Genomic DNA, 11549 nt, shown 5'->3' on the forward strand with positions numbered 1-11549 from the left:
CCCACACGTTCCAATGATATGCCTACAGCATTAGCTAACTCTCTCAATTTCACTTTGGGATCATTCAACATCATATCATGGATTTTTTCGACATTTTCTGGTATAGTGACCACTTTTGGGCGCCCAGATCGTTCAGCATCAACTGTGCTTGTACGGCCACAACGAAACTCGGTAAACCACTTATGAATCGTTCCAATCGACGGAGCAGAGTCCGGGTAATACTTATCCAGCTTGGCCTTGGTCTCGGATATCGTTTTCTTGCGAAGATAGTAGTGTTTGATCAAAACTCGAAACTCAGATTTTTCCATATTAAAAAAAACTCGGAGGTTAGTCGCTTCTCAGTGCTATAACTTGTAAATGCGTAAACATAAATGGCTGAAGTTTTAACAGGCGTCATTTGAAGGATCAAGCTCGACGAAAATGGTTCACATTAGTGAATACTAATGCCATCTCTTAGAATTTTCAGGTACTTATCAGACTGCCTAGTAGATAGAATTAATTTTGTATTGAAGGAACTAATTTTCTTTACCCTAAATGCCAAAATTGTGTATGGCAGGACTGTAGGGTGACTATTGAGGTGATGATTTCTGTGCATATGTTTCTATAAAATGGATTACTCAGTACTCAGTGCCAATTAATTCCGAAATAAAAAGTGACGGTTTCATTCATTCTCCTTCTAACTAATAACACGAGGCATATAGAATGTGCGTAGCCTTGACTTTGAAACAGGTGCCTTTTGGCTTACGCCTGATTTTTATTGCAATCAATTGTAAATATCCTAGTACAGATTTTAGTAAACACCAACATATGACATCGGTAACTGTTATTGAAGTAGTTTTTTTCAAACTCCTCTTTGGTATAAATAGAATACCAGGCATAATGATTTATGAAGCATTCAATTTTGATAAACAGAATGACATAGTTAATGCATTTGCAATATTTTTTAATAATGTTTACAGAAAACCTTTTAATGATTTCTTGACATTCATATCCAGTTCTTCTCCTAAGTCTTAACATGTGAAACTAATGGAAGATGCACTGCAGTAAAATGATATTGACGTACTTAAAGCAGTAAAGTCTCGCTCTTAAAAAAAAATTCTGGCACTGATCAAATTTCGTAATTTATTTTAAAAGAGTGTGCTTCTTCTTTGTAACCCCACTAACTACGATATTTAATTTTGCAATCTTGAAGAGCGAATTTCCTGCGATTTGGAAGTCTGCTAGAATCTAAACAGGTTTTGAATAAGATAATACATCTGATATAGTAAATTGTGAGCCAAGTTATGTACCAAACGGAATCTCTGCGGTGTTTGAGATCGGCATTTGCAACATAATATGGATTTATTTCAAACCATTTGTTTCGCCTGCGCAACGTAGATTTCTTCCGAAGAGATCAACTTTAATTAACTTAGCGACTTTTTTCAACTTATAACCTCTATGTTGTACCAGTTTCGACAGGTGGATGTAGTTTATACAGATCTCAATGAAGCCTTTTTTCATATATTATGGTAATTTAATATTAAAATTGCGAAGAATTGGTCTTCCAGATAAAATCTTATCACTTATACAATCGTATATCATTAACAGAATAAATGCTGTACAGTATAGTGGTTATGTATCGAAACCGTGTTTTCTTATGTCGCCGGCTTTATTTTCTTTTTATTTCGATGAGGCACAATCTGGCAAAATGGAGAACATTCTAGCCTCGATCCAATACTCAATGAATTAAAAAAAAAATTGCTAAATATTTGAAAGAGAGCCTACTAACACATGCAATTACTACAATTCTGACATATTGATTCCATTAAAACAAATTAAACAGGCTTGAAATCTAAAGGAATAAATTGTACAAATTTAAAAAATTAAGACATCAAACCGTAAATAGTAAAAAAAGAAAAAAGAACTGAATCGAAAAACCCTAGACCTTCAAACCCTAAAGCGTCAAACTCAGACCTTTAAACGTTAGACGCATAAACCGTATATTGATAAACAAACTCTACAAACTTAAACAATACACTCATCAATCTTAGGCACTCAAACCCTAGACCATCAAACCTAAGATTTTGAAGCCCTTGGTTCCTAAACCATAAACCTTGAAACCATAGACACATAAACCATTGATCCAGAAATCGTATTCTCACAAACCTTCCAGTAAAGCCAATTAATAATACACATGATCGTCTTCAAACTTGAGATATATATAAATATATAGAAATTTATTATCCATAGAATAAAAGAGTCTATGTATGCCTGCTAAGGTTTATATACCTTACATTTGTGTGTGAAGAGTTTATGAGTCTGGGATATAGATCTTAGAATTTCTGCTCCTACAGTTTCAGGATGTAGCGTTTCAGAACCTACTGTTAGAAAATCTTAGGTTTGACAGCTTAGGGTTCGACATTCCAAGGTTTATAAGTGTAATGTATAGGTTTTTAAGTTTAGTGAGACTAAGGTTGGTCGGTCTATGGTCTCTGCATCTATGTTTCATAGGTCAATGGTTGTGGAGCCTAGGGTTTGAAAATCTTAGGTTTGATTATCTAGGGTTAGACTGCCCAAGGTTTATTTGTGTATTGTTAATATGTGGAAAGTTTATAAGTATAGGATTTCTGGATGTATGGCTTATGCGCCTGTGGTTGAAAGATCTATGGCTTAGGAACTTGAGGTTTGAAACTCTTAGGTTTGATGATTTAAGGTTCGACTTTCCATGGTTTACAAGTGTAGTGTATTGATGTGAAATATTTGTAAGACTAATGGTTTATGGATCTATGGTTTAAAGGTCTAAGATATATTAATCTAGGGTTTCAGATCGTAGGATTTAAGAGCCCAGGGTTTAATGGTCTAGGATTTCACGGACTAGGGTTTGAAGGTCTTGGGTTCGAATGTCCAAGGTTGATGAGCGTATTATTTAGGTTGTGAGATTGATTTTGTAGATCTATGGCTTAAAGGTCTAAGTTTTGGAAACCTAGGGCTTGAGGGTCTAGGGTTATTAAATTTAGATGTTTTTCTTTTTTCATGATTTACGGTTCAATATCTTCTTTAATTCAATTTTTTAAATTAATCCTTTTGATTTCACGCCATTTAAATTTTTTTAAGAAATTAATATGTCACAATTATAGCAATTGTATGTTTTAGTAGGCTCTCTGCCAAGTATTTAGCAATTTTATTTTCACTTCGTAAATAATTGGATCAAGGCTAAAATTAGTTCATTTTGCCCCACTGTGTAACGTTGAGGAAGCTATGAATCCGTTTGTGTACTACAAACTGTACAATGATGACAAAAAAATAATGTCGCCTATTACCTCGTTGGATGGTTGGGATGTACTGCAGAATAATGTTACATTTTTTTTAATTGGTGCAAAAAAACTCATTAGATCTAAATATCTCGAAATACAAGGTTATCAGTTTTTCGTGCAAAAAGGACGTTGTGAAATTTCATTACTGCATAGACTGTGTAATTCTGAAAAGATTACAAGTAATTCGTGTCCTTGGCGTATTATGTTACCCACAAATTACGTTCATATCACAAAACGAAGATCTTATAAGCAGTGCTAACAAAACGCTGGGTTTTATGTGACGAATATGTAAAAGTTCCAAATCTGCGAGTACATTGGTAACCTTGTTTAACACAATGATCAGATCAAAGATTAAATACGCTTGGTCACCCCGGAACTCCAAGTATGCGGCGGCAATAAAAAAATGCAAGAAACGATTATTGAAGTTTTGTAATTCAGAATTGCCCGAGGACTTGTAGACTGTTCTTACTTCTTATCTATTTTGCCAATTATTGTTCCAAAATGCAACACCAGATAACAGATGTCATTTTACTTACCAACAGCTGCCACTGGTTGGATAGAGGAATTACCACTCCACTCATTATGCAATAATATCAATCAAATGTGCTTGGCAATACCAAATATTGGTCTGTTCTTCATATCTTCATAATTATTTTGGAATTTAGTAGCAAAGGCTGACAATATGTGATAAGTGCATCTAAATAAGTTAAAATAGGAATATAAATAGGAATTATAAATAAGATTCATGCTTAGGAACCTGTAAAGTTCTTGCAAAGGTAGCTCTCAAAATGGTCATTGTCTATTGGGGTTAATATTTTAACATTTTCAAAAGATTTCACAAAGCTTTAAAAAGCGAGATTTAGGAAAGAATTCAGAGAGATTGTAAAGATTTCAGAAGACTTTTGAAAGTTTTAAATAGATTTTAAGGAATTCAAAGATTACACACATATGTCAAAGATTTCAAAAGATTTCAAGAGATTTCACAAAAATTCAAATATTTTAAAAGATTTGGCAAAGATTTCAAAGATTTCAAAAGATTTGAGAATATCGCAATGCATTTCAAAGATTAAATGACTTTAAAAGGTTTCAATATATTTTAAAAGATTTAAAAAATTTCACAAGTATTTCCAATATTTCATAGATTTTAAAAGATTACACAAAGTTTTGAAAAGGTTTCAAAAATTTTTAACAGGTTTCAGAAGATTTCAAAAGACTTTGCAAATATTTCGAAGATTTCACTAAGGTGAGTACACTTCGATTCCCAGTGGAGTAAAAAGAGAAAGATCTTTCTTTTTTTTGAAGAAAAAGTTTAATTTTAAATTTGAAAAAATTATTTTTTCTATCTAACCTGATTATGACGTTAAGCATTTTCTATTATTGCAGATTTTTTACTTCATCGATATTGTGGATTTTGCCTCCATGGTTTTTGAGGATTATCTACTGTCGGTAAAGTACCATTCATTGATGATACAACAGATTCATTTTGAGTAATTACTTGTACCATGAACACCTAGCTGAAAATTAGCGTTATTTTCTTGAATTTCTTTTTTATTCTAGATTTCGAAGATTTAACAACAGCGTGCACATCATATTAAGAAGATTTCAAAAGATTGGAAAAGATTTTAGAAAAGCTTTTATGATTTCACAAAGATGTTCAAGATTTTCAAAATTTTCAAACAATTTTCAAAGATATAAAAGGACTTCTAAAGGTTATAATAGGTACATTAAGCTAGCACCTCCACAATTAAATTTTTGAATTTTTCATAGCTCAGAGTTTTGGGCTTTTTTTGGGCTGCAATAAAAATTATTGGGCTTCTTTACTTTTTTCAAAAAATCAATTTTCTTGTGGAGGTGCCAGCTTACATTAACCCAGCACCTCCACTTCTTTAAATCACTAAATAATAAAAATTCAATTACACCAGAATTTTGGGCTTTTTTTGGGCTCTTAAAATCAGCAAAAAAAATTTTCCCCAAACCAACCTTTAACTTCCAAAATGAACCCCCTTCAAAAAATTGAAAATTTTCAGTTATTTATTAACGGGGTATTTTTGGGCTTTTTTTGGACTCCCAGAAAATACCCACTTCGATTTTTGGGCTCCAACCCTTACAGTAAAAAATTAACCCCATTGTAACACGCAGATATGAAATTGTCACAAAATAACTTTTATTAAATTTTAGAGCTTGAATGAAGTCTCTGATTTTTGGGCTCCTCGAAAATACCCGATACGATTTTTGGGCTTCAATCCTCAACGTCAAAAATCAACCCCTCTCTACTACGTAAATACAACTTTGTCTGCAAATAAATTTTTCTTGAATTTTTCAATGGAAACACAGTCTCTGATTTTTGGACTCCTCGAAAATACACGCTACGATTTTTGGGGTTCAACCTTTAACGTCAAAAATCAACCCACGTAGAAACTACTTTGTCAAAAAATCAATTTTTCTAGAATTTTTTAATGGAAATAGAGTCTGTGATTTTTGGGTTCCTCGAAAATACCCGATATGATTTTTGGGCTTCAACCCTTATCGTCAAAAATCAACCCCTCTCTACTACGTAAATACAACTTTGTCTGCAAATAAATTTTTTTTGAATTTTTCAATGGAAACACAGTCTCTGATTTTTGGGCTCCTCGAAAATACACGCTGCGATTTTTGGGCTTCAACCCATAACTTCAAAAATCAACCCACGCAGATACTACTTTGTCAAAGAATCAATTTTTCTAGAATTTTTCAATGGTAATAGAGTCTCTGATTTTTGTGCTCCTCGAAAATACCCGTTACGATTTTTGGGCTTCAACCCTCAACGTAAAAATTCAACCCCTCTCTTCCACGTAAATACAACTTTGTCTGAAAATAAATTTTTCCAGAATTTTTCAATGGAAATACAGTCTCTAATTTTTGGGCTCCTCGAAAATACACGCTACTATTTTTGGGCTTCAACCCATAACTTCAAAAATCAACCCACGTAGATACTACTTTGTCTGCAAATCAATTTTTCTAGAGTTTTTCAATGGTAATAAAGTCTCTGATTTTTGAGCTCCTCGAAAATACCCGATACAATTTTTGGGCTTCAACCCTTAACGTAAAAAATCAAACCCTCTCTGCCACGTACATACAACTTTGTCTGCAAATAAATTTTTGTAGAATTTTTTAATAGAAATAGAGTCTCTGATTTTTGGGCTCCTCGAAAATACCCGATATGATTTTTGGGCTTCAGCCCTGAACGTAAAAATCAAGCCACGTTGATACTACTTTGTCAAAAAATTAATTTTGGTAGAATTTTTCGATGGTAATAGAGTTTCTGATTTGTGGGATCCTCGAAAATACCCGATATGATTTTTGGGCTTCAACCCTTAACGTAAAAAATCAACCCCTCTCTACCACCTGAATACAACTTTGTCTGCAGATAAATTTTTCTAGAATTTTTCAATTTATTTGCGGACAAAGTTGTACTTACGTGGTAGATTGGGATTGATTTTTGACGTTAAGGGTTGAAGCCCAAAAATCGTATCGGGTATTTTCGAGGAGCCCCAAAATCAGAGACTCTATTTCCATTAAAAAATGCTACACAAATTTATTTGCAGACAAAGTTATATTTACGTGGTAGAGAAGGGTTGACTTTTGGCGTTAAGGGTTCAAACCCAAAAATCGTAGCGTGTATTTTCGAGGAGCCCAAAAATCATAGACTCTATTTCCATTAAAAAATTCCGCAAAAATTAATTTGCAGACAAAGTTGTATGTACGTGGTAGAGAGGGGTTGATTTTTAAAGTTAAGGATTGAAGCTAAAAATCGTATCGGGTATTTTCGAGGAGCTCAAAAATCAGAGACTCTATTTCCATTAAAAAATTCTAGAAAAATTGATTTCTTGACACAGTAGTATCAACGTGGGTTGATTTTCGACGTTAAGGGTTGAAGCCCAAAAATCGTAGCTTGTATTTTCGAGGAGCCCAAAAATCAGAGACTTTATTCAAGCTCTAAAATTTAATAAAAGTTATTTTTTGACAATTTCATATCTGCGTGTTACAATGGGGTTAATTATTTACTGTAAGGGTTGGAGCCCAAAAATCGAAGTGGGTACTTTCTGGGAGCCCAAAAAAAGACCAAAAATATCCCGTTAATAAATAACTGAAAATTTTCAATTTTTTGAAGGGGGTTGATTTTGGAAGTTAAGGGTTGGTTTGAGGAACATTTTTTTTGCTGATTTTAAGAGCCCAAAAAAAGCCCAAAATTCAGGTGTAATTGAATTTTTATTATTTAGTGATTTAAAGAAGTGGAGGTGATGGGTTAATGTAAGCTGGCACCTCCACAAGAAAATTGATTTTTTGAAAAAAGTAAAGGAGCCCAAAAATTTTTATTGCAGCCCAAAAAAAGCCCAAAAATAGCCCAAAATTCTGAGCTACGAAAAATTCAAACATTCGATTGTGGAGGTGCTAGCTTAATGTACCTGGTTTTAATATATTGTAAAACATTTTTAAGATTTTCGAAGGCTTTAACAGACTTTTTAAGGCTTTAGAAGACAAGAAAATATTCTGTATTTTTTCCGATTAAAAAAATATATTTAGACGTCGCTAAAGCAGTTTTTATGGCACTCTTATGAGTAAACTTTTTGTTCTCCCAACACTAAATGTTTCTGTTAGAAACAAAAATTGTTAAGAGATGTTCAACATCGATAAAGCATCAATTTTGTGATGGACTTTAGTTTTTAGGGTCAAATTTAGCCCCATTTTTTTTAACTTTGTACTCATGGCAAACGTTAGTCAACTAACTAAAAATGATTTCGTCTGCTATTGGCTATGATTAAAATATAAATAAATTCAAATTTCAAAAAAAAATCGTTGGTAATTTTTATCGTAATCGTTTTTTAATTAAAAAAATAAAAAAGTAAAAATACACTGAATAAATGTGTTCAATTATTGTTGTAGGCATTTAAATATTTTTATCTACATTTTTTGTTGACAATGACATAATTTTTTTAATTTAATCCCTTAATATTTTCTAGATTGAGGCTATTTTATTGGTTTAAAAAAATGTAATGTATGGGGAATTATTGGTTAATAGAATAAATATTCGTTATGGCTTCTATTTAAAAAAAGGTTAGGTCTCAACTTTACACCCAAAATTTAAATTCATTATAAAATTGATGCTTTGTTTGTTTGGTTTTTTTTTCTTATAAAATATTTTTTTAAATTTCACATTTTTGTGAAAAAGTTACAATTTTCGTATCAATAACAATTTTTTAAATGAAAATTGATCACCCATAAAAGTTGCATATCGGTTATAAAACCACTTTAGCGACTTCTAAATATTAGCTTAAAAATCTGAAGAAAGAAATCGGCAAAACATGAGAGAAAAAAGTCATCGAAAAGGCATTATTATTTGGGTCCATAAAAAAATTCAAAAATAGTCAGCCTCCGAATTTGTTGACGAAAATTGCTTAAATAATTAATAATTCACAGGAATGTTCAAATTATCATGGAAGTAAGTCATTGCAAAGACATTCTTAGTCAATTTTGTAAACAAAAATTGAGCTGGTAAAAAAGACTTTAAATATGCTTATGCAAATTATCTAAATAATTTATAATTCTTGGAAATTTAAAAACTATCGTAGGAAATATTTATTGGAAATTTATGGTATATTTATTGGAAATTTATTGTATATTTATTGGAATTATAGAAAAGAGTCATTGAAAAGAGATTCTTAGTTGACTCTAGAAATAAATTAATTCGTTGAAAAATAACCAACCTCTGAATTCGTATATGCAAATTGATCATATAATGAATAATTCTTGGGAGTTTGCGAAGCATCACAGAAAACAGTTATCGGAAAGAAATTCTTAGTTAATTCTGTAAAAAATTCAGCCCGTGCGTTAAAAATAGCCAAACTCTGCATATGTTAATTAAAATGATTTAAGTCATTAATCATTCTTAGGCATTCGAAATGTAACCACAGTGAAAAGTTATCGCAAAAACTATCCTATATACTATCCTTTGGCCTCTTGACAGTTGTAGACAGTTGTATTTATGAAATTATGTTGCTATAAACAAAATTTAATAACTTTTATAGAGAATGTACTACATTTTTATTCAAGAATTTTGATGAAGTTATCCTTTTTGGTATTCTGATGCTAAAAAGTCAAACTAAAATTTATTTGTGGTTGAAAATTAAACTATTTTTTCAAAAAATTGTCTATTTATTTTTAAACTCATCTGTTTTACTAGAAGTTGTATGTTTCTTCGATAAAAATGCCACGGTATCATTTAAAATTCAACAATTTTGTTAAAAAGTCTTCTTTTTGGTTCGAAAATTTAACTATTCTCATAGAAAATTTCTTTCTTCTTTGAAACTCATATTTTCATGCTGAAAAGTCAAACTGAAATCTATTTTAGTAGAAATAGTATCTTTTTTGGACATAAATGCAACTGTTTGTTTAAAAATTCGACGATTTTGTCAAAAAATTGATCTTTTTCTATTGAAAATTCAACTGTTTCGTCGAAACTCCGTCTTTTTGGTTGAAAATTCAAGTATAATCTTTGCAGGAAATTTACTTCTTGTTTAAAACTTATATTTTCATGCTGAAAAGTAAAAATAATATTTTTTCTGATGGAAAATAATACTTGCAAATTAAAATTACTTCTTGAAAAAAAGATCCTACTCCTTCACTCCATGGGGAATCGAATCACAAAACTTTTGATTTTCGGTCAGGTGCTTTTCCAATTAAGCTATTTGAGGGATCAGAATAAGAACTCTTAATTCAAGGCAATAACGCTAATTTTTAGCTAGGTGTTCATGGCACAAGTAATTATTTTTAAATGAATCTACTGATCTGTTGATCTACTATCGGTAAGGTACCATCTCTGACGACATAGCAGATTCATTAAAAAATAATTACTTGTACCATTAACACCTAGCTAAAAATTAGCGTTATTTTCTTGAACTAAGAGTTCTTATTCTGATCCCTCTAATAGTTTAATTAGAAAAGCACCTGAACGGAAATCTGAAGTTTTGTGGTTCGATTTCCAATGGAATGAAGGAGTCAGTTTTCGGCGTTGAAATTAAAAGAAGTCGAAACTATGGTTTTCAATAGTTTCATCTTGCATTGAATAACGCTTACGCTTTAAGAAGTTGAAACTGACGACGAAACTTCGATATACTTCATAAGGGCGACGAATGTCTATGTTTCATTATCTACTTTAGCAGGATGGAATATCCCCGTGCTGCCGCGCCGGAGAGCCGTGATCAATTCCCACCAGCTTTATATTTTAATCGGATTTTTCTGTTTTAACTTATAATATAATATTGCAGAATGCATATAATAATATATAAACTGTAATCATGTGTACTGTACAATATAATTTAAATAAATATAATAGTTCTAAACAGTTCAAAATCCCATAATAAGTCTGCATTTACGTCGTATGCTTGTGAAAAGGATACGTGTGTCAAACCTTTAACGCGACGCGGCGCAAGTTAGGTTATAGTTCTTTGCAAATATTTCAATCTTCTGCAGATATTAATGCAAGAAATGGAGAATTTTCTTTTATCGAAATTAGTAAGTGACTATAATACATTATTTGCTGCTTCGCAAGTTACTACTCGAAGTTGTTAACATTACAAAAGTTCATATATGTCACTCCATTGAAAACTAAAAAAAAGTAAAATCTAATCTGATTTTTAGCAATTATAGCAGCAAAAGGTTTCTCCGTGGCGAAAACACACTAGCTGACATTAAGACTTTAACTTCATCTCATCTTCATTCACCTTCATTATTGAAAGTGAAAGAAGTTGAAAGTGACGACGAAACTTTGGCTGATTTAACCTTCATTTTCACTTCAAACCATGTTGTCCCATTTCATCTTCTCTTTCAACGTGATGATTGCTTTCAGAAGAGTTTCTTAATCGTAATAAATTTAATTTTCAATACACTCTTCACCCACCCGAGAAAAGGGCTAAAGTGGAGTATAGACAAATTAGAAAGCTCAATATACTTTTTTAAGCGCAGACTTCTCATTTTGATTTCAGGTATGTAGACAGTCAATGAATTATTTCATTTCACAAATCATTCTTTCCACGCGTTTAAAAAAATTTGTTTTTCATCTCTCTGTTTCTAGGTTTTTTATGCTATTTTTATATAGTCATGTTTTTATTGTTCCAATTTTCAAATACAATATTTAACACTTTAGAAAAATATATATATTCTCATGATTGCAGTACTTTTATATAAGTATTGACCTAACGTATTAGCTTTAGGTGACAG

Source organism: Belonocnema kinseyi, chromosome 2, assembly GCF_010883055.1.
Source record: "Belonocnema kinseyi isolate 2016_QV_RU_SX_M_011 chromosome 2, B_treatae_v1, whole genome shotgun sequence".
NCBI classification, from domain to species: domain Eukaryota; kingdom Metazoa; phylum Arthropoda; class Insecta; order Hymenoptera; family Cynipidae; genus Belonocnema; species Belonocnema kinseyi.